At 44.8% G+C, this 24290-nt stretch overlaps 1 protein-coding gene across 3 annotated transcripts in view; it reads right to left on the bottom strand.

The window, feature by feature from the left end:
• Positions 1–24290, bottom strand: part of TENM3 (teneurin transmembrane protein 3) — a 1290943-nt gene that overhangs the window by 417857 nt on the left and 848796 nt on the right. The window contains exon 1 of one of the 3 annotated variants that reach the window (XM_086962463.1): positions 9669–10006. The exons of 1 other annotated variant lie outside the window; for it this stretch is intronic. The gene's annotated coding sequence lies outside the window, so the exon portion shown is untranslated. Of the gene's footprint in view, positions 1–9668; positions 10007–24290 lie in introns of those variants that run through there. One more of the 3 variants, XM_086962462.1, reaches the window with a different exon arrangement.

The following is a 24290-nucleotide window of genomic DNA, read 5'->3' as shown; positions in this document are numbered from 1 at the left end:
CACCCCCCCTTGAAATTATCAGACACGGCAACCCACTTTACTACTGCTATGCTGATAACTGAGCCACATACTTTCATGCCAGCCAATGTCAAGCCTTATAAACAGTATATTCAACAAAAATGAACCAGGAATGGTGATCTTCTTCAAACTCAGTGACAGAAATGAACTTTGTTTTCTGAACTGCAAATTAAACATCAGCTGCAAGGCCTACCACACACCAAATCACTCTTCGCTTCAACCATTGGGGCAAACTGTAACAGAATGTGGGTGCCATCTTGTAAGCCACATTTATGCACAGTGTGCAGTGTATAGCAATGGTCAACTTGTGCAGCCTGAATCAACACCTCCCCTAAAAAGCAACTGGCATCCCTATTCAAAATAGATTAATTTTAGATGGGTATACACTAGTCTGGTGACCACAAACTCCCACACAGTTCACCTTTCAACTTCATTAATATTACATTGCAAATTTCTGGTGACCCAAAATTAAATCCAACAAAGACAGTGGCAGGTAACATATCACAATAATCCATTTCAAGAATGCCATGGACGCTCAACTAGATAGCCAAAACCCTGAGCATCACATAAGACGAAAAAGCCAACTCCATTATTTAGTGATAACATGATAGCCCTGAATGCCCTACTTTGGTCTCCGAACCAAAGTCTACATCACTTCTCTTCAACACCAACAACTGTGGTACTTTGCAGTTCAGTGCCCACATCTGAAGGTGGCCATTACTGTCAATTTAGTACCAGAACATAGCCGACAAACTTTGAGAAAAAGGATACAAATCCACTGGTTTCATTGCCATCTGATAGCTTCCACCCGACTCTAGCAAGATCACTGGTGGTTCATTTCACTGTGCAATGTATTGATCTGCTCATTCACAGGATTCAACAAGCACTTGGGAGCCTTCTATTATTCAGGGAAATTTCCCTTCCACCCACAGATTAAAAAATACACATGATGGTACCCCTGCCCCACTGAGAAGACACTGGAGAGAAGTATGATTGGAAGACTTAGGTCTTCCCACCTGTCGGTAAAGCCAAAAAGCCACATGGAATTAACAGGGCTGCAATAAATAATGTATAAGTGTTATCTAACTTCTAATCAAAGAAAGCTTGTGGCAAGGTTTTGGGGAGATCTGGTTGCAGAACTGAAGACTGGCAACAAAAGTGCTCCTGTCGGAGGTTAAGATATCATCAGTAAATATCTCTACTACTTTACTAATCTTTGGAGGAACGGCTCTGTTCTCAGTGAGGTCAAGGACTTTCTTTTGGGGAGGATTTATGTACACTTCTTACCCCATGCCCAATAAATTAGGTCTTAGATGGTTAACTACAACAAACAAAGTCCCTAGCTAAAGTAGCATGCCAGTTTATCAATGTGCTAGCCAGAAGAGCTATCTGTTCTTGAAGCCCAGCGGTTAAAATCCAGCGATGCTCATCTCAGACACTGAAGCCTTTTGAAGTAGATCAAACACGCCAATTACAGGCTTAATTGGCTTTCGGAATTACACTATAACATGTTTTTATCTCTGGATCAGTGTTCTATGAGGAATGTATATTAAACATCAAAACCTCAAAATTTTCCATCGGGAAACCCCATGTTCTTCATCTTCAGTTAGAAGTGCTATTCTCACGCCCTTTACTGGAAAAGGACAGATATTTGAACATTCTAATAATAACAGTTTTATGGTCCTTCTTCCACTTCTATGAGTTTATAACTGGTGATCATAATATCCAGTTTGATGGTAACCAATTAATCAACATCAAAGTGATGGAATTCTGAACTGGCCTTACCAGGACTTAAATGTATGACTTCTAGATCAATCACAGCAGATGTCCGTGGTGAGGTCTATCGTGCTGAGCGATCCTGACCCTTCCAACATACATCTACCTACAACGATCAATATACTGCAAAGAGTGCACAGAATGTATCGAACTATGAATAGGTGGTGATGATGTAGAGGTAGGTGCGAATACCATGGCAATACCATATAAAGACACTTAGATGTCTTGTTGACATACAGTAGAATAGTTTAGCACATTCCAAGGCTGGACTAGTTACAGGAGAAGGTGTTATAAACGTAGCTTTTGTAATGGTGGGGTTACTATAGGGGGAAGGGGTAGGTGGAGAAAGAATGAACAACAAGACCCCTTTGTGACTGGCCTGTGGGCTCAAAAACAGTAAGCAGGTGAAGAGCAGCCATGGTGACTGGTGGGTAGGCACGTGTCAAGCAGAGTTCAAGTTACCCTCTGTTTTAAGAGAAGCCAAGACAACTGGAGGAAATGGTGAACTTGACTCACTACCACACAACGGCAATATAGTGTCCGAGCAGATAAAACACATTTACAAGCCAATGCAAAGCGTCCACAGTTAACCTGGCAAGTGGCCGACAGAAGCACGAGTCAAGACGAGATGAATGATCCTAGCGACGTGACTAGCTAAATGGTGCCGACTGCTCGCTGCACACAAGCAGCAGACAGAGACGCACAGTATCATTTCAGCTGCAGGCCAGCCTGATAAAAGGACCTCCCAGGGGTCAAGATTAGTGCCGTAAAGCACTGCGACACCTCCTTCCTCAATCACCAAGGCTTTCCCGCCCGCACATATGAATACGTGAGCACGAGCGCAGCGCCCAAAGAATTACGAGGCAAGCGCCCAGAACACACCATTATACACTTGTTAAAACAAACATTATTCCCCATGCCGAAATTGAAGATGGCAGGTCTCTCCTCTTAATTGCTCAAAAAAAGCATCTGAAAAGTAGCAGAACAGCAGCTCTCCTGGAAAGAGACTAAACATCATCATTAAAAGACCCTTAAAAGCAAATGTGGAGCGGTCAGCCGGCCTGGGCGCGTTTAATATTTAATGGCAAGATATATCCGTACCCATTAATCAATAAGCGAAACAAACCGGTGAAGACAACAGCAAAAATGTTCAAAAGAAAAATACAAGCCATCACCAGGAAGCCTGTATCTGCTTTCGGCTAAGCAGAGATACCCAGCTCAGGAGAAGAAGCGAGAATGCGGCTGGAAAAAAAACAAACCGAAGAAGAGAGCTGTCAGGGACAAGCTGGTGACACATCCGGAAGAAACAACAGACCCCCCCACCTTTTGGCAGAGATAAAACAAACCAGGGGGAGGCCACACGAAAACATCAGAAGGTCCCCGCACAAGGTCACTGCTGCGGAAGCACTGGGGGGGGGGGGGCTCCTGATCTCTTTTGCAAGGTGGACCTGGCAGTCCTCGCCAAATGGGCTTCTTTAATTAGCCTGGCCTCTCGGGGCGTCCCGGGTCAACCGCCCCCCCATAAAATACATTAACTGGGGATGAACTTTCACACAGTCGCCAGGTGTCGTTGGCGCAGCGGGGCCCCATATGCGTTAAATGAAACTGGTTAATAACGCGGAGGCTCCCTGGGCACGGGGCCTTGTCACGTGACACCGCGAAAAAACCATTCGCTAAAAAGACAGGGCCATCTGGCTCTTTGTCAAAGTCCGACATCCCTCTTTTTAGAAACAGGAATAAAAGCGCTATTTAGCCAGAAATGCTTTTTTTGTATCTGGCACATCCATAAACTACTTGGCAGTGCGTTTTGTTTAATCAATAATCGCTCTAGGGGTCCAGTCAAATGGGACTATTGGTCAAACTCGAAAATTAGTATTTCTATTGTGTAAAACTTCTTTCTGGAGACAAAGTACGAGTCGATATCGTACAGAAGGTGGTTCTAGAAGACAGTTTGAACGCGTCACCAAACACGGCGCCTTCCAGTTTTCTTTTCTCACAGTTGCCTTGACCGTCATGTTTATACATACACTAACCTGTGGTTTGAAGATAGTTGTTGTCTAACTTTACTCCGCTAGGGGCGCCTGACCTTTGACCTTCCTGGTCACTACAGCTGTGAATAGCAATGTCCTGAACCCGGAAACACGATCTCAGACAAGCTGGACGAGTAACTTACGGTGACGTGCAACTCACGTTTATCACTGCTACTTTACCAGTAATTAAATACGTCAGGTAACATATTTTATTTAAATTACAATGTAAGGAACTTTAAGAAAGGCCTCTACATTTAAATGGATTACGTGATCCACAATCAAATATATACTACGTTAATTAATAAATGCATTCCTCGTGAAAACGGACATTTCGCCATCAGTGTGGAAAATGTTTTTATTCTGCCAAAGTTCTTCCACAACTTGGCGACCGAGTTATGGTAGACGCTGCACACTTGTTTGTGCAGAGGTCAAGCTTACTTATAGAATATATACGCTGGACTCCAATGTGCCTTCATAATCGCACCATAAACTTCGAAACGTACGAAGGTGATAAAACTGCTTCTACGCACATGGGGGGATTGTACAGCAACAATAGACATAGTGATATTCTAAAAAGTCAAACTCTTTTTGGTTGCTTGTTTGAAATCAGAGAAAACATAGAAACTTATAAGGCCCAGTCGCCCTGTTCGTATTTAACCTTGCTTAGGGAAGATTAACTACAGAAATGCAGAGATTGGAATGGAGCTAGTCCCAGCCATGACAATAAAATCCTTAAAACTAAATATGTGTGCGATTTTAAAATACACTATCAAGCTGTCTCTGGTTGCAGAATACAAGATGCTTTGTAAATTGTATTAAAAAGGTCGAATGAAGGTTTAGTGGGCCAGTGCGGATAAGAGAACGCGGCGCTAGAGTGCAAAAAGTGTGGTATCCCTATACAGTCTTCAGCTGCAACCCATACCTCCCACATCTGGCATGCAAACAAACACCTGACCGAGCAATGCAGTCAAAGATAAATGTCTCTAGTTCTTCGTGCACATTTCGGAAATTGTGCTCCCCCTTGTTTCGTGACTTTGCTAAAAGCATTTAAAACTGACGAAAGCATGTAGAGCAGCCTTCCTGGCACTATAGTAATAAAAAGCCCTTGTCAGTATTTTGTTCTAGACTCTCTTATAGCTCTGCTACTTTCAGATTTAAAAAAAAAAACGGTGCCAACTCAAGGAAATTTTGTGAAGATGTTTCTTCTAAGAAATACACTACATCAGTGGTTTCTGAATATAGTAGGGAAGTGTGCTGTCTCGCTGTATTAACAAGCTTCGACACGTGGAAGCCACTTTGCATTATGTTCCAAGTGATTGCTTGTGCAGCAAAATAAGTGTCGCTTTTATACAGGAGCGCGTGGGCGCGCGTTCCGCCGCAGAGGCCGTCGCTCTTTTCAAGCGCAGACACAGAACTACGCAGATAAAAAAACTCTACGTGTGGGGATATCGAAGGGGAACGTACACTGGGATGTTCATACACAAATTCAGGAAAACACCCCCCAGCAACAGCTGCAGCCATGTCGTAGACCGTGGGGGCGCAGGCCTAGGTTCTAACCCCGCCATTCCCACTTGTTAAAGCTGGTGTTCGAGTACCTTCCTCAGTTTTACAGTTTCCAGATGTCGCCCATTTGGGAGCCCTTAAAATAAGCTCAACGCAAGCTTCAACTGCTAAATTTCCAGTAAAATGCTTTAACGTCGGTTAGGCACAGCACTTAGAAACGTCAAGCCTGTAGCATTAGGCGCTATGGAAAAAAAATTCAAGATTTTTCGTTACCGTGACTGAAGAGATCAGGTGGTAACTAGAATACTGACCTCCCACATATTGAGCCTTAGCTGGCCATGAAGGCCTACTCTTCCTCTCTCCAATCCCCAACTTCCCCCCACCCCCAAAAAACAAGTGGCACTTGCGAGAGCAAGCTGCAGCGGGCACGCGGCCACTCACGCTTTGTTTACATAGCCTCACCAATGCCTGTGGGCGGGAGGTGGAGGCGGGCCGACGTCAGGGGGGTCAGAGATGCACCTCGCGGAAGAGCCGCAGTGACATTCCCTCCCAACAGCTGCAAAAACATCACTTGACACCACTCCGCCTGGTTTAAAAACACCACCCTCACTCACTAAGCAGTGTTGTGTCCCATCCTTAAAAAGCTTCTCGTTTCTTGAAAGTACAAGACGGTAGGGGGTGCACCCCTGCTGATTACTTGCGTAATCAGTGCTAGGCTACCCTACACCTACGTGTAGGGCAGTTGAGGGTGGGTACAGGAGGTTAAGTCCCAGTGCAAGGTTAACAGGCCCTGTTATCACTGACTCAATGGAGCATTAATATTCTGAATCTTTATGGATGAAACGTCCAACTGGCATAGAGATATATCCAAGCACGCACACATCACAGTCTCAGGCGCGTTTACCCGCCGAGATGTCTTCCCAGCAACAAGTACGCTGTCTGGGCATTTCGAGTGAGCTCGTTGGTTCTTGGAGGGGGCAGATTAAAAAAACAGCTGTTACAGGGTTGGATGTGAACTTGTGACTCAGGTAAGAGGTGCGGGGCAGGTTCCGAAGTGGGGCTCCAATTTTCAGAGCGTTTATCCCTTAATTGCCGGCCGCCGCCGAAAACGAGCCTCTCTCGCCGCAGCCCACATTGTTCCCGCTCTTGTGAAGCCTTTTGAAACGCGCTTTAGTACATTCACGAGTGCGGCTGCGGAGAGGTCCCTTAATGTGGGTCATTTTATGTTACTTCGCTATAGCGGCGGGCGCCTAGCAACGCTTTTGTCGTGGGCCACTTAGAAGAACCAATACCTGGGACACGGCCTTTTAATCCGTCTCATGGCATTAATTTTCATGAGCCTGGTATTTATACAGCCACTCATTTGACTACTTAAGAAACGCGTCGCCTGCTAAGTGTAAAGTGCAGATCAGACGCCCTTGCCCTGCTGGACACAAAAAAAGAGCGCAACGCACCCCGCCGGCAAATGAAGGCCACATTAAAACGGGAAAAAGGCGCTATGTCTGCCGCTGTTTAGGAAGGCCTTGTTTGCGGGTTCCGCTGAAGCCTCACACGCCAGCACTCGCGAGACTAGCGCAAGGCTGCCTGTGGGAAGAGAAATGAGCTATGATGCCTCGAGACCAGGCACAGGTGGGAGCTGCTGGGTTCCAGGCGAGAAAGGTGGGATAGAAGGAAGGCTGGAAGACAAGGGGCGAAGGAGAGATACAAGGCAGGAGGGAAGAAACGCGAAGCAAGGCAGGAGAGAAAAGGAGGCAGAAAAGAAGAGTACGGAGAATGAGAACAGGGTTTAATCAACGAAGGTATGGAGGGAAAGAGGAATTTGAAGAAGGGTGGAACAGAGTGATGGAGGCAAAGGGGATGAAAGGTTGGACTCGAGGGAGACAGGAAGGAGGAAATGATAGGAAGGATGGGGAAGGGAGAAGAGAGGAGAAGAGAGAAGGGTGACCGAAAACTTCTGGTTAGGAGAAGTGGGTGAATGGCTTTTATTGAAAGGTGGCCTTTTTTATGCATACGGTTGCAGCACGGTTTCTCTCTTCTGGGTAAATTATCTGACAACTTCACCTGGGCACTTAGCAGCCATCCCGTGACGTGGAAGAAAACAAGCCCACGTTGACAAGCGTGACCGTCGTTTTTTTTGGTCGGGTACCTCCTTATCACTTACAATTTAAGAAATACATCTGAGCCCGAACTGTAGCAAGGAGGGGCGCACTGCAAGTCCCCAACAGTGGTTATGGCATCCACGGCCCAGACTTCTCGTGCACATATGGATGCAACGAAGGACGTAAACTTTTGATCCGAACACGAAGCACCAGAGGACGTAAATGGCACAGGTTGTTCCAGACACGAAGCACCGGCTGATCCTAGCTCGAACTGCTGGTTGATGCAAGTTATTTGCAGCAGTCGACATCACACCGATGCACCAGTCTGCACACGCTCGACCCTCCGACGGACACAAGTTACATGCTGAAGTTGAAACAAGCTCCTTGCACCAGTTGATATGAGTGATATACATAAGTTGACAAGCTCCTTGCACCAGTTGATATAAGCTCGATTCACCAGTCGGCACAATCCTCCGGTATTGCAAGTTATATGCATCAGAGGCATAAGCTCTATGCGTCAGTTGCCATAAGCCTGGCGCAGTACTTCTGTTCAACATGCGCAGGGGGCTTTAAAGTGTGCACTAAAAAGAAGTCACTCTTGGAAATAAATGACCTTCAGACAGTTTGCCGGCTGTTGTTGCTGTTGCAATAAATCATTGGAAGAGGCAGCAGCCCTGTCTGTAACTGCCCTGGTTTCAGCCTCCAAATGCACCGGAGGCAGAGAGCTGCCCCGTGCTCCCTGGGTCGGGATAGCTGCACACTCTCCCCCACACCCGGTTAATGTAAACATCTCGCACACGCAGTTTATAAACGCCCCCATCCACGCACAGAGGAGATAAACCGAGGTAACCCGGGACAGACACGAGTACAGATGCGATCTGTCTGCCGGCACCGGGCTCAAGCGCGCGACTGTCTGGAGGACACGCGCGTCCTCCCACCCCGAGCCGAGGGCGGCCACACACCAGGGAATAGAGCACACAGCTCAAGGCGCTTCCTCCACAGCTCGGAGGCGGCCCGTGCAGACGTCGTCCGCGAGGCTGCACCCCGCCGTGGGAGAGGTGCCCTCGGAGGTGGTCTGTGAAGTGGATCTGAAACCACTTTAATGACCATTACACACAGGGCTGCGCTCAGCTCCCATTCGTAAGTTGAGGAACAAAAGGTTTATTTTAGGACCGAGATGCTTGGCTCGAACAACTCCAGACGCGAATCTGCTTTCAATTACAGCGAGCATTTCCACTTTCCACCGAGGGGATCAAATCCTCTGGCGCACCGTCTCAGGGCTATGCCTTCGATTATGGGAAGAGCAGGGGGGGGGGGGGGGGGGGGGGGATAGGTTCTGGCAGCGGTGTGCGTCCTGCGCCTAGCACTGGGGCGTCATCTAGCGCCACTTGATGGGCCGAGGCACTGCCTCTCTGCCTACTCCCCCTACCACACGTACATGCCGCGGTTCCCAGCTTCACTCGGGGGTGTACCTCAACCCCCTATAGCGCAAGGGCCCCCTCAAACCTTCATGGGACCCAATTCTACAGAGTGGCCCCATGCACTTCAAGGCCTGTGAGTGTCTGGGAGACTCAGGGGCCCCTCACCACATTTTGCAGAGGGCCCCATTAATTTAAGCGATGCCACTGGCTTCACCCGACACACTTACAACCCCCCCCCCCCTTAACCCCGACCACAGCCCCCGATATTCCCATGTACAAACGAGTGAAGATGAACAGAGCAGTGCTGCCTGCGCTCTCACAGTCTTCCACGGTACCTGGTTCATTCTAGCCGCTCTGGCATCCTGCGCATCAGCGAGCACCCGCCTGACGAGAGCAGCCTGTGCATATAAATCATTTAACCAGCAACTACGCCCTGTCTTACACAAGCAGGTCTTTAAACCAACCTTTGAACAATTTTTAAGACAAACACCCAGAAACCGAAATATGTTCTCTTTCAGCATTCCATTCTGCAACTTCACACCCGCAGCAGACAGGCTAGTTGTCTGTAACACGGCCCGATGCCTCCCCTGCGTGCATGGCACCCTCTAGCCACCACTTTAAACCCAATTATATAAACAATCAATTTACAAGAAACAGTTTTCTACAATCTGAAAATCTTGAGAGCAAGGATGAGCTGGTTTCAAAGGCCACTCTACCCCCACCCCCCCCCCCCCCTGCCGGAGCAAGGGATGTTTTACCACGGGCACCGCAACGCCCAGACTGCCCGCTATGCCAGATAATTCCAAAAGTTCAGCCCTCACCTCTTTGGGTTGGCGACGCTGTCCCTCAGGGGTTGAGAAGCCACCTCATTTCAGATGCTAATGTGCCTGTGCGCGGATTCAAGGATGCAGGCAGCCGGCTCACATCCCAGCACGGCGCGGCGAGCAGTCACGGATGGGTACCAGGCACCGAGGGCGCTCTGTGCGTAAAGCGATGGGTCCGGGCGGGCTGCCGAGGCTCACTGGTGCGTCTTCCGAGGCTGCCGTCTGCGCTCCCTGCCCTCTGCGGCGGCGATGATGCTCCCCGTGCCCGGACGTTAGCAGCAGCAGCAGCAGCACCCGGCGTGCGTGAGCGGTGGCAGGCTGTGACAGATCGTGTTACGGAGCCAGCGCCGCTCTCCGCCGGCACAGAGCGCGGCCGCCCGACGCGATAGGCTGAGGCTCCTCTGTTTACACCCAGGGAGGGACGGGGGCGGAGGCAGGCGCCTTTAACTCTTTGCAGGCCGCCAGCCTGCCGCTTTTGTCGGGAAAAGAAGGCACGCACGCCTGAGCAGTGCCTAACATCGATCCGTAACAAAAAGGCGCTCGAGTCCCAGATAAGGCCGTGCGCCGTCGCCCTGCTCGCTCGGGTTTGTTTGTGTGCGACAATGTGCGTGGTCCCCCTTTCTGTGGTAGCTTAATGTGGCTGCGTCGCGCACCCCCCGGCTTTGTTATACAGCCCCTGGCGTGCTCGCTGCATTCTTCATTGTGTGATGATACTAAGGGCGAGGAGGCGACGTCCCCTGTTTGCCCATTCATCATTACCGGGCAGCATGCTACCAGAGCGAAAAAGAAGGATTTCAGTCAAATGAATCAGTAAGCGTGACAGGGACGGCCATCCCGGGCGCCCGAAAGAGCATCGGCGCGGACTCTTCATGGGACGGCTCAGCTTGTTTGTAGACTTAGCCAGCCCACGACAAAAGCCACTCAATTTTTTATTCAGATGAGGGCGGCGTGGGAGGGATGCTGCAGAAAAATGAGTAAAAGAAGGGCAACTGATAACTACATACCTTACTGAACTGTGATGAGCAGGTGGCCGGAACGCAGGGCCCATGCCCATCAACACTTAATTCAACTTTGGTAAACATTCAGGAATGAACGAGGGGCGTTTCCGAACACCCATTTCTTCAACTCAAAGTTTAATAAAATAATTAAATTAAATAGTGTGCATTGCTTTTTGGCTGCATTTGATACAAATTTGAAGGTTATGTGGTCGGCACATCTCATTACATAGAATGGATGTGCTTGCACAGATAAATCTTACTTACTGTGATGATACTGAAAGCTAGAGGTAAACATTACTTAAATAAATGTGGATAAGCCAGTAGGCTTAATGCTAGCAATCAAGCGAAGGCATAAGCAAAAAAAATACATGATGCAGTGCAAAACATTTTAAAAAGCTAGCTTTGTGACTACAATGCAACAGTGATGTATAAAACTATAGGCATGTTTTTCTTTTCTGCTGCAAAGTATTCCCCCATGCTATGGGAATAAGGAGGAAGGATACATGCAATCATTTAGCAGCAAGATGGTTAAGGCTTAAATATCTGTATATCTCAGGGCAAAGGGTGAAGGTCACAGAGCCTAGTAAGCCATTGGTGAAAGGACAAGAAACCAAAGCCCACTTGAGTAGAGTACAGAACGCAACAGGTTTGCCACGAATGATGTAAGAACCATTACACATCAAACCCAGAAAGAAATAATACACCAGATAATCATGGTGTCAGAATGCCCCCCCTGAAAATGAATTTTGAGAACATGGAGAGCAGTTAAGGGATGCTCTGGAATACTACGGCAGCATGAAATTACAGAGTATTACAAGAATCCTGTAAGAGAAACCTCACATACACCCAAAATCCGCTGCCGGAGTGAAAAAAAAGTTGTCTAGGAATATTTCTGTGAGTGAAAGTTATCAATAAACATCATGGCAAAGGACATATTATGGCTTCTGAACACAGTACACATAAGGAGATGATGGACAGAGCTCAGGGGCGGTAAAGTGAGCTAAAGAACGATGAAGGGCTGAACCCAGATCTGTGATTGGGGGTGAGTGTCTGAAAAGTTTCAGTTAACTCCATCATCTCCTTGTGTTTGCTTTGTCCTCCCTAAATTGGCAGTGTATGCCCAGATATGGGTCCCTTGCTCACTTTGCCACTGGATTAAAGCTAGCCTGGCTGACGTGGGGTGTTACACCAAAGCCGGTCCCAGGATACTTGTTTCTGGTCCAAGGAAGACCTGGCTTGGCAGTTCAAGCTCAACTGTTCCCATGAGGCACAGGGCCAAGACTGATTTGCATAAAGCTGGGTCTGAACTGGGGTGTCAAAGTGATCTAAAGTACGATGATGGATTCAACCCAGATCTTTGACTGGGGTGAGTGTCAGAAAAGTTTCAGCGCTCTGTCCATCAACTCCTTGTGTTTGATCTAAACACAGTATGCCAGAGAGTGAGGACTCTACAATACCCGAAAACCGTATCATCAGATTGGTACCTGTTTACATAAGGCCACCTTGTGCCCATCATTATTTAGTGCTGATGTGCAATGCTGCTAGTAGAACCCATCACCACTCCATCATCCCACTGATCTATGTACTGCAGAGTAAGAAGGTAATAGGACCATGGATGGATGTGCAGAGTGTTTTCATAGTTGTGTTTTTGAGTCTGGTGGCACGCTGGGGTGGGTAAGTGTCTGTGGTGAGGGAATTTATGTGGTGAATGGAGTGGGATGAGTAAAAGCAACTTCCCCCCTAACTCTCACTTTCTACGGAGTACATGACATTTTGATGCTAAACATTTAGTTAGCAGGTGTTTACACATGGGCTCTGGCCTGGTGATACCACTGTTCTTTTCCTAGGAACCATTCCATCCATTATCATCACTCAGGCTGCTGATGCGACACCTTCTGAAGAGGACATGTTTAACTCTGAGCTCCCCTGGTCTAGGGTGGCGTGCACTGGTTTTCTTGCTTTCAGTTTGATCGGATCTCAGTCTTTGGCTCCACAGCACTTAATCTATGCATCACATCCAACCTCAATCGAGAATGTAGAGAATCTTGGCAACATGCACCAGAGTCGGACTGGCCTATAGGTCCACAGGCAGTGTGTGGGTCATTTTTTATGGTTTTCTGGGTGTTTTTTGTTTTTTTACTGTCCAAGTCCCTGGTTCAAACAAATATTGCCTGCAGGAGCACAAATCCATGCAACCTTCCAAACCTTGCAAAACAATTAAGCAGCGTGTTGTCACAAGTTCAAAACTGCCTCAATTTGCAAACATTGGTCAATTTGTTAGCTATCTAATTCACTAATGAGAGAATGTGGAGTTACAAACAGAGCTCAGACTTTGGATCTTGGGAACCTAGTTCGAGACTCAAAAGTCGGCTGGTCAAATTACTTAATCTTACGGTGCCTAAAATTAATGTGTCCTTGTGTAATGTAACTGGTGCTCATGTAAAGCGCTCCAATACCTTTGGGTCAAGCCCATACTATATAAAACTGCAACAAAAAAGCATTGGCAATGCCAAAAGCCTAGCTTCTGGGAGAGCTACTGGCTTCGTCAATGTCTTTTAGCCATTTTGCACAGCAACACTGTTGCTGTACGGCAAGGCTGAAAGGTATTAAAAAATAGAGCCGTGCTGCATTGAATCACTGCGGAAAACACGCTTTGACGGGCAGCACTGGACACATTATACCACTTTTTTTTTTCTTACAGCCATGCTGCACAGCAGCAGTGCTGCTGTACAACATGGCTGAAAGACATTGACAAAGTCAATAGCTCTTACATAGGCATGACCTATTGACTTTACCATGGGCATAGGAGACACTAAATTTCTGGGGGGGACAGGGACAATCTTGTGGACTTTCCAGTGACCCTATACAAATCGCCCATTGTGAGAGACCGTACGCGCGTTAAAAGTATACAATCGCATAGTTATGAAGAGAAATATTAAGAAAGGCAGGAAAGTAGTGGACTTGGAAGATGTACTGGCTACTCAAATGTGGTACTAAGATCATCCTTCTCAGTTGCTAAATGGTGACAAGTACAAAGAAATGAAACTGAGGGACTTGAGACAAAAACTTCACTAGCAGTATCCTGAGCCGAGATACCATCAGGTGTAAAACTCCACATAGTTTTAAGAGCAATAGAGAATTGTGAAACACAGAACTAGGAGAGAGTGTGAGTGTGTGTGAGCTGCACGAAGGCTCAAACATGGTGCAGGTAACCTCTAGCCTATAGTCCACCAGTACTCTGCCAAAGCCTGCCCTTGCACCCAAAATATGTAAGGGAGTGAGTAAAAATTTAAAGTCACTTAGCTGAAAATCTAATTTGTACAGTGTTCAAAAGCATAATTTTTCCTGAAATCCCACTTGAGTGTCCCTAATTCAAGATGACCCACAGCTGTCACATACAAACACAAACAGAAAGCTTGGAGGGCATGTGGCACTTGGCACATGTTTTATCAAGAAGATGCCCTAGCAGGGCTGACACTTCTAAAGGTGGACAGGCACCGACTGGTGCAGTAAGGTCATAAGGGCTACACACATTTTAAATGCTGGTTCAAGAGTGTGAGTAAATCTCTTGCACTTTTTGTGAATCACAAACACAAGCGGCTTAAGTAGGAAAATCAATTTTTAATTTGGGAACACTGTCAGGCCATTAACGGTAAAAGATTTGAAAATGGACAGTGCTTTAAATGGGCCGGTACTCACCGGTACTGAGTACCGGCACTTCCGAATTTTCTGTCCGCCAGTACCGGCACTTTTCTTAGTTGAGGGAAGAGTACCGGTACCCTCATTGAGAGCACAGCAGGCTCAGGTTCAGTGACTCCTCCAGCTCAGGGCAGACGCCGCTTTGCTTACGAGGAGCTTGCAAGTCACAGAGCGCATGAAAGGCCGTTTGCAGAGTCGCTGCTGGAGATTCCAGCAGTGCTCAATTGAATGGCCCCACTGCAGAGGTCTGAGAGGGCTTGCCCTGTGTCATGCTGTGATCAACAGTACAGGGTCTAAACCGACCCTGCACTGTTGATCAGGTGCGCAACGGCTATCAGCTTAAAGTGTTCCTCCTTCAGGCATGTGAAATGGGCTGCGGCTGCCAGTCATTAATCCTGTCCGATTTAGGGAAGTGCACGAGCAGCAGCGCCAAACAATCCTCTACCTTCCCAAAGATGTTTTTTTCACCTTTTAGTTCAGCACAAAGGCTGCTTTCCTTTGTGTGCCCCTCTGTTGAAGCAGGAAACGAAGATGTAAAGTGGATAAATTATGTTTATTCAAGTAGTAACATCATAAGGGCCCAAACGCAGGTGGAAATAGTAACGTGTGAAGAACAGCTCTCAAACAATCCAATCAGCAGAACATTCTATAACGTTATTTATATAAGATAAATGAACGTCCCAACAGATGCCATAATCAACACTAGTCTACCAATGAAATAAAGATGTGTTTTTGTCAAAATAAACTCATTCCTTATGCGTTTTGATATGTGCTGTAACTGATATAGAGGTCATTATGTATCATCATATCTTACCCTTAGCCCCACCGCTAGCCCCGCCCCTTTCCCACACCTCTAACTAATTTTAATGAGTACCTGCACTTATTTTTCCCATTTAAAGCACTTATAATAGGGCAACTCAGTTTACACTTGCCGCGCCTGCAAAAAGGGCCCTCATATTTTTCTCCGGGTTCAGAGTGGTTCTGCCTGAATAAATGTAGCTTACCATTAATGTTATCAGCGTACTCTATAATATCATTAGATACACAGTGGTCAAGCCATGGGTCTTCCATTTCCCTTGTTGTGGAATGTCATTGCTGGCCAGCGCACTGGAGCTGAGTCTGCGTTACACAAGAGGAGGGTATGGGTTTTAGGCAGAGCCACTGGAATCCTAAAACTGGGGAGCACAACATTTCACTGTCATGTCACACCTGGCTGATCACATGTCAATGTCAGGTAAAATCAAAGTTCAGCAAATAGCAAACTAAAATTGGAGTCAAAGAACAGAAGAGAGGGAGAGGCGCAACGAGAAAGCAAGAAGGAGGGAGGGGGAAAAACGAGTACAACAGACCGACAGATGAATGCAGTGTAACAGCCCTTGGCTTTACTTACAAGTTAACCGAACCAAAAGTCAGTCCCTTCAATGGGATAGGTACTCACGCAGGAGGGACCTCACACTTAGTGGGAGCGTGCTGCTGCAGCCCTTTCGTCTTCAAGCCGGCAACAGACACGGGGGCGAGGAGTCCAAGGTCAGCAAATAAATCAGTGCACTGCCACTGGCTAGGTTGTATGACGATCCATTGGCCTCAACGTCATCACGGGCGTTCGCATTGTGGCAATTACATCGTAAAGGCAGTTACACCAGCCATTTTCACATCGCACGTAGTTGCGACGCAAATGTGGCCATGTAATAGGATCGCGTGTCACATCGGCGACTATACTTGGCACGTCTTGACAACGTTTTTGCGTGCCCTTCTGCCTTATGTTGCCCTCGTTTTTTGTGGCCTTCTGCCCTCTGTTTGCCTCGTTTTTGCGTGCCCTTCTGCCTTATGTTGCCCTCGTTTTTTGTGGCCTTATGCCCTCAGTTGCCCTCGTTTTTCGTGCCCTTCTGCCGTATGTTGCCCTCGTTTTTTGTGGCCTTCTGCCCTCTGTTGCCCTTGTCATTCACCCATCCATCCCATCCATCTGGGCACCATACACCCATCCATCCATTTTGCATCTTCTGCCCTCTGTTTGCCTCGTTTTTGCGTGCCCTTCTGCCTTATGTTGCCCTGGTTTTTTTGTGGCCTCCTGCCCTCTGTTGCCCTCTTTTTTCATGCCCTTCTGCCCTATGTTTCCCTCGTTTTTTTGTGGCCTTCTGCCCTCTGTTTGCCTCGTTTTTCGTGCCCCTTTGCTCTCTGTTCCACTCGTTTTTCGTGCCCTTCTGCCCTATGTTTCCCTCGTTTTTTTTGTGGCCTTATGCCCTCTGTTTGCCTCGTTTTGCGTGCCCTTCTGCCTTATGTTGCCCTCGTTTTTTGTGGCCTTCTGCCCTCTGTTGCCCTCGTCATTCACCCATACACCCATCAATCCCAGTAATCCGGGCACCATACACCCATCCATCCATTATGCATCCATCCATTAATCCACCCGCCCACTCCACCCACCCAGCACCCATACATGCACCCATGCATCCATTCACCCATACACCCATTCATCCCAGCCATCCAGCCACCATCCACCCATCATGCATCAATCTATTAATCATTCATGCATCCATCCATCCATGCACCCATGCATCCATTCACCCATACACCCATTCATCCCAGCCATCCAGCCACCATCCACCCATCCACCCATCATGCATCCATCCATTAATCATTCATGCATCCATCCATGCACCCATGCATCCATTCACCCATACACCCATTCATCCCAGCCATCCAGCCACCATCCACCCATCATGCATCCATCCATTAATCATTCATCCATCCATTAATCATTCATGCATCCATCCATGCACCCATGCATCCATTCACCCATACACCCATCCATCCATCCAGTATGCATTTTTAAATGGCATGTGACTGATGTTTTTAATATTCCGTTTTGCCATCAACATCGCATACAAATCCCGTTTTGCCAAAATCCCTTGTAAAATCCGCAGCATTTTTATATGGCAAAACGGCAAAACCCTTTTCATAATCCCGGTCTTTTATAATAAAACCCCTTTTATAAACCACTGCATTTGCCAAATATAAAACCACCACTTAATCCGCTGCATAAACCACCGCTTAATCCGCTGTATTTGCCAAAGATAACCACCGCTTTGCGCTGTAATGCCATTAACATCGCATGCATTGTAATTGCATGCGATGTTAATGACATTGCGCAGTCTTAGCATGCGTACTAAAAGCTTGCGATTTGAAGGACGATGCGATGTCAAAGTCGCGGTGTTTTGACACCGATGCTCTGGGTGCTTCCCCACTGGCTACAGGCAGCTGAGGTGAGAAATAAATAAATCCCGGAGCCTCAGGGGTGCTGCGCCACACAAAGAGTTGAACAGGGCATAGGCAGGGGGGCGAGTGGCCTCTGACGTCACCTTATGCTGTGACTATCGGATCATTGGCGGCTCACAGACAGGTAACTGGAGAGGCGCCAGGTCAAGTGCAGGGCCATTAGGTCACGCAGCTCCGCTCGCACTTTTTTTCGTGAGCTACAGGCCTACTAATCTCCCTCTCAGAAGGTAGACCCACCCTTGTCCCCTGCGTCCCCCCCACTCCAAAATCTGGGGGGATATGTCCCCCGCGTCCCCCACAGTTCCTACGCCCATGGACTTTACCAAAGGTTGTTTAGCTCTACACCTACATAACTGAGGCTATCGGCTTTGCCAATGCTTTTTTGTTTGCCAACTGAGCCCTATATGGCCTGGCTCAGGGGAATTCAGTCTAGCATGAGATTTCAAAAGTGTAAGAGATGGCATGCCAGTGTTTAATCTATTATTGGAAAGAGATGGAAGCAAAGTGCAACTTGTCAGTTTTTGATTTTATAAACTTTACTTTAGTGGTTTTTTTCTCTCGCAGTCAGTGGATAGCTTTCATGGGGACACAGAGGTGAGAGATTTTGTTAATAATTATATTCCTCAATGATTGCCCATGCTAACTTGCAGTGCTTCATTTTCAAAACAATACGTGGGTGGAGGGGCAAAGTTTGCTCAGAACCTTTCAGCCGGCGCTACTGATTGTCAGCCTACCGAATACCACGGCTGCGTAATCTCGACTCCCCCTCATTCCACTATAATCTATCACTGGACATTCCCTGTCCCGTTATCTCACTCTTGCAGGTTCTTTTTCATCACTGCTTTCCCCATTTGTCACCTTTTTTCAGTCTTTCTCTTCTTCCTTTTCCCCCATTTGTGTTTTTTTCTCTTTTTTGCTCCGGATCCACGTTTGTTGGGAAAAACTAGGTTCCCGTTCCCAAAAATGAGTGCCAATGGGTCCCACCAGCAACCGCTGGCTCAAATTAAGCCCTGCTAATGGGGCTCAGTCTTTATTTTCCAATGAGATCTTGAATTTCCTCGAGGGTTTTGATGCGGTGGTGGTTGTTTTGAATATTTTGCTTCTAAATCCTCCCATTTGGCTGTAAATAACTCAAAGCTTTAACGTTTGTCTGAAGTTTAATAGGACCGTTGTTTACTGTAATAGGATATTATGCTAAGGGCAATTGTAAAATGTTTATCTTATCAGCAGTGTTTTAGTTTTTCATCTATGGAGGCATGGCCTGGTTGGATTTATACATTGATCAATGACAGATGAGGGGTTGTTAATACTGTCCGCGTTTTTTGTTGGGTCTCCAGACGTTTGAAAGGAGAATCACGTGTTTTCAGCATGAACGTTGAACAGTACTGAGACAGAACCAACCACAGGTAAACTCCACAGCTGACATGGTGATGGGAAAAGGAAATGTGCTACATCGATTGGCCAAGAACAAAAATGATCTTTTCTGGGCAACCTTTGTTATTATTGGTATTTGTTGGGTTCTGGTCAATAAAATGTAGTGACCTCTTAGCTCCCACAACGCGGGACTAATTCCCAAGCGGCACGGGGGGGGGGGAAACGCGCGCGCTGCCGGAATATTCATGACGAGCTGAGCTCGTCATGACTCCGCCCACTTAATGGACCGCCCCGCACAGGAGGGGAATTATCCCCGCATGGGCGTTCCGCGGCTATGACAAGCTCAGCTCGTCATGAGCACAGCTCCACTGTGCCTCATGAAGAGCTGAGCTCGGCATAAGCGCCAAAGGAGTTAAGTAAATGGCTAAAAAACCAGGAGGAGTAGAATAGATGTGACGCCTTCATTCTCTTCATTCTTCTTCAAGCATTTGCCTGTTCTGAAACATGACTGCCAATCAATGAGGGTATTTTGGTCTTCTGTGTCTTTTGTCAATTTGGAAGTGAATAAAGCTTCACATAGGTAGCCACACATGTGATGATCAAGGTAGGCATGTAGTTGGCTGCGTTCCTTGCACCAAAAGAACCTTCTATCAGGAAAAGGAAGGACAATGCTTGTTTTATTTCTATGGGCATATCACCATTGATAAGGAATGTTTTGTCTGTAGCCGTTTGTGCTGGTATCTCTGGATTTGTGACACATCATGTACATGCAAGGGTCTACTGGAAAAAGGGCTGGGATGGATGCTACTAACTATGTGAATGATGTCGCGCAAGGTGCAGAAGTGTGTTGACCAGTGTGGATGTTAAGAGGCTTTGCAGGTGGTTACAGACTGCAATATAGAGCCGTTTTGATAATCACTGGGCAACGTGGTATCTGGCCCAGGGCCCAATCCTTCCAGGTGCCACCTGATACAGCAAACTCTGTTCTGCAGAGAGGCTTGCCCTAACGACCTTGAAAAATCCGTAAAGAGATTATTTTAAACACCGTTTTCGTTTAATTTAATTTTAATGTGGGTTATGTGATGGGATCTATTACAGACAAATGTTTGTTTTTTTACACAATGCAACATCTATAAAAAAAAAAGTTTCTTTTAGGTCAAAACAGGACCTCACATATGGGAGATGGGTGGGGGTTTCAAAGATTTTTTGCAATAATATTAGTGAGCAGCTGCTGTATATTCTAATTTTGAAAACAGGTCCCTGTCTTTGAATATGGGCGAGTGTGCCTGTGTGCTCTCAGTGAGCTGTCCAAAGAGGGCTCAAAAGAACTGAAATTGGATCATGAATCCAAAGCTGTTCGGAACAGGGGCCCCCAAAGTACCTTTGGCCTCGGGCCACCGAAATCCTTAAGATGACCCTGCTGCAATTAATTAACAAAATATTCAGTATTCGGTTATAGCATGGAAATTAATGCCACAGTCTGCTGGTCGAGGGCCAAGGTGTGCTGTAAGGGTAACGTTTATAGCTCTGCGTTTTAAAATAATTGTTACTTTGCTAATTTGTTACAATTTGCACATACAATGCTGTTAATTTCCCCCAGAACTGCTGTGTGGAATGTGTGCGTTGTACAGACAGAGATCTGCTATCATGTTTGTGTATGTTGCTAGTCTGTTCCAGCCTCCAGCGTACAGATATTATCTCTATAGTCTCTTGTGTGACATATTGTTGTATATTTCAGCACTCTTCCCACCCCTCCTTCAAAAGAGAGATAAAACACCCTCTCGTCAATCATCACTACCCTCTAGCTTTCATCTAGTGTTGCATAGTTTGGTCTACCTATGGTCCAGTTCTCAGCTCTGAGAACTGGTCTCCACTACAGAAAGAATAGCCGCCTTACAGCCTGACATATTGTAAATTAATATCTCGGTGTGCACAGATCAAACTGATTTCTTGCACTTTAGGTACTCTTCTACTTTTAATATACCAGTTCATTGCCTGTGCAACTGTTGATGGTCTTGTTTGTACAAGTGAACATTTTAAGTACTTTGTGTATCCTCTGTACTCGAATTTGTACACGGATATGTATGTGACTCCACAACTCTTCATTCTTTGTAAAGTGCCTTGGTGCTTGTAGGAAATATATAAAACTGTATAACAATAAATAAATACATGCTACTATGGGTTGGATACCGACGTGAGCGTTCAGTTTGAGAGATATGAGAACCCCTTAGCACCAAGTACATCCAGCTGTGGAAGATGATGTTGTTTGGCCAGTAGTGGGCGATATTTTGTTTGAATTTTTTGTTGTTTCTGATCATTCCTGATGTGAGGAATTCTGGTGTGTTTGGGTATTAAACTGAACACATTTTAAACAGCATTAGTTGGAAGCTGGTTCTCCCAGTTATGTCAGTGGTGATGACCCGATAGTTGGGAGCTAGATGATGTGCCATTTCCACAGTGAGCCCTTGGTATGTGCCAGAACATCGATCAAATTGAATTAGCCATGTATTTAGAATTGGCCCATCGGGCTTGCAGTGTTTGAATGTTCTTCACTTCATTAACATATCTTAGAATAACCAAGTACAAGTAAGCTATCTTCTTCTGGCACAAAGCTAGGGTTTGTGGTTAGAAAATCCTTATACATTGTTTGGTATTTAATGAGAGAATGGCAAAATGCTGTGTGTGGGATCTTCCCTTTAATGGATGAATATTCCCGAAGCTATAGTTTCAATTGACATTTTTATACTCCACACAAAGATGTTCAAGGACATTTCCTCAAGCCTAGAAGATATTGGACAGTCCTCTCTATGAGTTTCTAAGCAACTAAGATCATATAGAATTTGCTTTAGGAAAGTACATTAGGGTTTGGTGTCCTGCTGTAACTTTGGTTTTCACAGCAGCATAGGAGACCCTGTAAGAGATGAGACCAGTCAGCAACACATCTTCCTAGTCCAGTTCCTTTTCCTTCCCCCATGGTCTTCTCACATACCCCTGTGTGATCTCTATCCCTGTGTTTCCACTTGCCAATCGTTTTCAGATAAACTTCAACATGAAGCACCTCCTAGCTCACCCCAATCCTTTTGACAACCGCCATGTTGTGACTGTTTATACGAGCCGCTTCCACAAGATTGTCTCATTCCGGCTCCAAATCCTTTCTTGCCAGTAGATGAGGAACGAAGGAACGTTTCCTGTTCACAAGGAAAAAGTATGCTAGCTCCTTACCTATAACTTTAGACCCAGCCCACACTTTACATCTTGTCTGGAAGGATAAGGAGAAGGAAATGGCAGCTTTGGAGAACCTCTGGATCCCATCTTTCTGTTCTTTAGAAACCTCTGCTTGAAGGGTGTAGTAAACATACCACTTTTGTGGTACAACTTATATTTTCACAAGTTAAACTGTGCATTAGTTGAACAAAATAACCATCAGACCTGTGTGTGACTGACTCCACACACATGATCTGGATATGTGGACCTAAGTCCTGCTAGCTCACAGTGTACCATCTGTACCCCTAACCTGACTCTGTAACACATGGATGTGTAACCTCAGAACATGACAACCCTGATTTCCCAAGGAAGTCGTGGTAACAGATCTAGACCCCTTTCGCTTAGTTACTTATGCATACCCAAATATACAACAAGAAATACAGAACATGCAATTTTAATATTTATTGAAGCGTTGTGATTCTTGAGTAAAATACATGTGCTGCAATAATCAATAGAAAGAAACAGAATAAAGTAATTAGCATTACAAGAATGGTGAAAAAGATTAACAGTTCAACCATTTTGCTCATTACAGAGCGGGTAAACAGACAAAATATCGACTAGAAAATATCGAATGGACATAATATCGAGTACAAAATATAGGCTGGACAGAATATCGAATGGAAAGAATATAGAAATCAAAAATATTGTTTTGAAGGTAAGTAATGTAATATCGAATTTTAAAATATAGATAGTCAAAATATCGAAGTACATAATATAGGTTAATAAAAATATCGAACATTTAATAATATCGATTTTTATAGTGTATTTTATGTGTTAAAAGTCTTTATTTATGTTATAATGTCATTTAATTAATACATTTAACGTTATTTAAATTTTGCGTGATTTAATTCTGTAGGAGGTTGTGGGTTTATAGGGGAATGGGGTGGGAAGTAACTTAATTATAATTTCTTAAATAAATAAAATTATTTATTGGTATTTGTTTATAATTAATTGTTAATTAATTTTTATTTTGTAATGAATTACATTTTAATTGCCAATTAATTTTATTTAATTGATTAATTGATAATTATGTTAATTTAACTAATTTAATTTCTGTAGCGGGTTGTAGGTTTATAGAGGAGTAGGGTGGGACGTAATTTAATTATAATTAATTAAATATGTAAATTCATTTATTGGTATTTGTTTATAATTAATTGTTAATTAATTTTTTATTTTGTAATGAATTACATTTTAATTGTCAATTAATTTTATTTACTTGATAATTGATAATTATGTTAATTTAACTAATTTAATTTCTGTAGCGGGTTGTGGGTTTATAGGGGAGTAGGGTGGGAAGTAATTTAACTATAATTAAATATGTAAATTTATTTATTGGTATTAGTTTATAATTTTTTTGTAATTAATTACATTTTAATTGCCAATTAATTTTATTTAATTGATTAATTGATAATTATGTTAATTTAACTAATTTAATTTCTGTAGCAGGTTGTGCGTTTATAGGGTAGTAGGGTGGGAAATTTAATTATCATTAATTGAATATGTTAATTTATGTAGTGTTTTTTTTTAAATAATTTTTATTTGGTAATTAAATTTTTAATGAGTATTAATTTTATTAAATTGATTAATTGATAATTATGTTAATTTTACTAATTTATTTTCTGTAGTGGGTTGTGGGTTTATAGGGGAATAGGGTGGGAAGTAATTTTATTATAACTAATTACATATGTTAATTTATTTGGGTATTTATTTGATTTTAATTGTTAAGTACGTTTTTAATTACTAATTATTTAATTGTTAATTTGTAATTAATTAGTATTAATAGATAACTAATTGTAATGATTGAATTAAATTAGTATTTGTAATTAATTAATTTTTATAATATATTACATTGGTAATTACTTTAAATAATTTTTTTATAGATATTAATATTTAAATTTATTTTGATCTAATATATGAAGTATCTACTTTCCCTACTGTTGCACTTTCTGGAGTGGGAATAGTAATTTTAACCCCTATGCTATCCAACGCTTTCCCTACGGTTGCACTCTTT

This window comes from Lissotriton vulgaris, chromosome 3_1, assembly GCF_964263255.1.
Source record: "Lissotriton vulgaris chromosome 3_1, aLisVul1.2, whole genome shotgun sequence".
Taxonomy (NCBI): Eukaryota; Metazoa; Chordata; class Amphibia; order Caudata; family Salamandridae; genus Lissotriton; species Lissotriton vulgaris.
Note: the sequence above shows the minus strand (reverse complement) of the source record. Positions and strands in the feature narration are given on the sequence as shown.